The sequence below is a fragment of the Macadamia integrifolia genome, unplaced genomic scaffold, assembly GCF_013358625.1.
Source record: "Macadamia integrifolia cultivar HAES 741 unplaced genomic scaffold, SCU_Mint_v3 scaffold1098, whole genome shotgun sequence".
Taxonomy (NCBI): domain Eukaryota; kingdom Viridiplantae; phylum Streptophyta; class Magnoliopsida; order Proteales; family Proteaceae; genus Macadamia; species Macadamia integrifolia.
The window spans coordinates 77435-81157 of NW_024868086.1; the positions used below are offsets into that span (position 1 = coordinate 77435).

At 33.9% G+C, this 3723-nt stretch overlaps 1 long non-coding RNA gene across 1 annotated transcript; it reads right to left on the reverse strand.

Annotated features, from left to right (window-relative positions):
* Nucleotides 1-760: 760 nt before the first annotated feature.
* LOC122062760 lies at nucleotides 761-3289 on the reverse strand. The gene is made up of 2 exons (XR_006135085.1): nucleotides 2288-3289; nucleotides 761-1085 (listed from the first exon to the last, which is right to left on the reverse strand). It is a non-coding gene; the product is annotated as an uncharacterized LOC122062760 (long non-coding RNA).
* Nucleotides 3290-3723: the final 434 nt, after the last annotated feature.

Genomic DNA, 3723 nt, shown 5'->3' on the forward strand with positions numbered 1-3723 from the left:
TAGGCAATAGATGCATCTATTGGGCTTTAAATAAAAAATTGCAGCAATGGATGCATCATCAGCCAATAGTTCATTTACCAAAATGTCCTTGTGATGCTTCCAATTTCTAGTTGACACAGCAAAAATTGCTGCGAACAGCAGTTGTCAAAATAGATGGTTATAGAAAGTCTTCAAAATATATTTTCTGCATCGTAGGTAAGTTTGATTGTTCTTTGTGTTTTTTCTACATAGTAAATAGGTTTCCATTTTATAGCTTTAGTAAATATTTCATGTATTTGGCCATGTCTTTGCATGGTTAAAAAACTGGTCGAAATTTAACTAATTTCCAAATGTCCGAGACGAAAATAGTTTTTAGCATTGCTTATTCAGTCATTTCAGCTATTAACCTCCCAAAATGGCCAACCAAAAAAAAAAAAAAAAAAAAAAAACTCTTTTGGCCAAATTTCAGTTTCAATAGAGTTTCAGATTGACCAAAACGATGAAATGAGTTTTCAAACCTTGGAAGCCTAATAGCATAGAAAGTGGTCCCATTGCCTGGTACGCGGGAGGACGACATAGTTGAGAAGTTCAGAATTGATCTCAAAACCATTAAGTGCTGATGGAGTCACTTCTCTTTTGAAGTTGTCGTCAGATAAACATACTGTAGACTCCATTCTCAAAGAATTTAAAATACTCTCCCACTGAGTGGAATCTGGGTGTAGATCTCTTGCAAGAGAAAATCCCAGAAGGCAGCAGATAACAATGATCTTTGAAACATAAATTCATCAAAAAGGTAAAAGTATTTATTATAAGGGATCTGTCAATGATGTTACATGTGATTAAATAACATTTCATGGACATGAACAGGAAAACTAAACAACGGAAAAAGTTTATTTGTAGATTACATAAAATTTCTACAAGTAATCAAGCAATGAGCCTATGGACAAGGACTTGATTAGTTTCTTTCCAACAAGAAAACTGACCATAATGAAACTGATATAAATCAATGGTTGAAGAAGAAAACAATACAAAGTGGACCAGAACCTTTGAAGAACAACTTGAGAATGAATAGCTCTACCTTCACTAAGATTTGGGAGGCTTATCCGCTGCAAGAAAACCACTCTCATTTTCAGTTTCTAATGGAATTACCTTTACTGAAAGCACACTACCCAATCTTTCAAGCAAATACATAGTGAATCATGAAAAAGAGTATCATACTACTGATTGGAAAATGGAAACATGGAAAAACCTCATCGTTCATGAAGACTTCTGGGGTACCATGAAAACAAGTACTATACAGTTAACGAGAAATAGCATGGATAAGTCTTCATTCCATTTTGCACAGGTTACAACTGCTGCAAATATTCATTACAATCAAAACTACCGAAGGTTCTAATCAACTTCTAGTTGTCACATATTTAAGATAATTCTATCATTCTGAGGAGTTGTCAATGCAGAACCCTCTGATTTTCAAGAGATCGATGTAGTGTATAAAAACCAGAAGAAGCGAAACTTGGAAGTTGGAAGTTGGAAGTATACACACCACACAGGCCATTTCAACCAACCTAAAAACACAGATTGCACTTTTCCCAATGTGAGCTAACAGTAGGAATAAGGAATTGCCCACAAAAGTAACTTGAAGTGGTGGAGACACCTACCCCTTCAAAAAGAAAGGAAGGGGGGGGGGGGGGGAGAGCATCTTCATCCATCTAAATCATTTTACTTTCTCAGAAAAACCAAAACCTAAAGCAGCACTAAAAATGCAATCAGTTGAACCGAATAAGAATTTAGCATTCAGATAGCACCAAGGAATCCTTAGCCAATTTTGGATTAAAATAAGATTTGGGCAGTCAATCAATGAGTCAGGTTCTAGTTTCTTCAATCCAAGACCCAAGATTAGATGATAATTTTAATAGACAAAAATAAAAATGTTAAATATATTACAAAAACTATTCTTTAGTGCATTAGTTCAGAATACAAAATAAATCATCTGTAAGACTGTACCTGTAAGTATAATAACAAATATACAGCTCAAAATTTCAAATAGTAATAACACAAGATATTTAGGAATTAGTGAAATTTAAAATTTATAATCAAGTCACAGATCAGAAATAAATAACACATGACATGTAAACAGAAATTGCAGAAAAGGCATGACATTTCCATGCAAAACCATCATCAACATATACCTAAACTTCATGAGAAGATCGAAAATAGTAACGGTAAAAGATCCAGAAAACATTAAAAATGATTTAATATTCAAATTATCTAAATGGTATTTGATACTTAATCTTGAAAATGAACTCACCAACTGAAGTAGGATCTACATGTACAAAGAAACTAGCTGCAACTATTAGATAGCAAAGAATGAGCATTAGCCCTTTAAAGTAGTTAGAAGTTCCCTCCTGCAAGTAAGAACATGAAGCACACAGTCCATGAGTCCGGAAAGTACCCTTGAATTTTTGGGGAGGGGGAAAAAAGGACGAGAAAACACAATATTTTGGAGATCTGCCTAAGATCTGCAATTCTGCACTGAATCCAAACTTATTTGACAAAAGAAAATAACTCCAATATAGCTGTATCGGCTAATTTTTTATAAATATTCAATTTTTGAAATATACCCATGAATCACATAGAATGTTCCTAAAATTATCATCCTAACATCACCCACATCATGGACAATAATGAACAAATGGCACTATAAACATCTATGCATTGAGAAGGCAACATTCCTTTAATCTAGCCCTATTGTGATCCACAACTACAAGTAGCACCAAAAGACCACAATTAACATCTACATCTTTTGACCTCTTTGTGTAAGCATCAAAAGACCAAATCGCCAAGTACCTAAAGTGTTTCTACTTATTGTCCCCTCTTTTCTTGTACAAAGAAGTGAGATGTTGCTATTTTCATCAAGGACAAAACGTCTTAGGTACTCATGTAGATATAACATTTTTTTCTTCCTTAAATTTATACTTTCCTGCTGATCATAGATGTTTAAAGCACCGATTTTAAATCTATAGATACGTTTGGGGCATAAATGCAGGTGGCAGGTTCATAAATATGGAAGAAGAAAAAATGTGGGATTACAAATGAACCCAAATAGGAATTCTACTTGATCACTAATAGAAAAATTTTGTAAACAGTGACTACACTAGTGAGGAGTGCTATGGTGCAAATTGAAAGGCTCCAGGAGGAGGACGAGGGACCAAAATTGAATATGTTCAATGTAATAATAGAAGGAACTAGGGTTTATCATTCAAAAGAAAATATCACCCAGAGAGAGCCTTTGGGAACTGGCCACAAGTAGTTGGGGACATAGTTATCAATTCGGCCGAATAATTCGCGAATTATTCGGCCGAACCGAATTTTTCCGAATTTTATCAAAAATTCGGACCGAATCCGAATTAAAAATAAAATTCTTTAAAATTCGCGACTTTTTCCAAAATGAATATAAATCGCGAATAATTCGGACCGAATCCGAATTAAACCGAATTATTCGGTCTATTTAAACATTATTTTAAAAAAAAAACCAAAAATAAAAAATAAAAAAATAAAAAAACAATTTTTTTTTTTTTTAAAAAACCCCAATAAGATTTTTTGACTGCTTTTTTGACCGAATCCTTAAATTAATTGTCCGAATTATTCCGAATAATTCTCCGTCCGAATAATTCTCAAATCCGAATTTGCTAGCTATGCTCTCAACCACCTAGATCCTGACTGCACCAGTGCAGTGCGATGAAG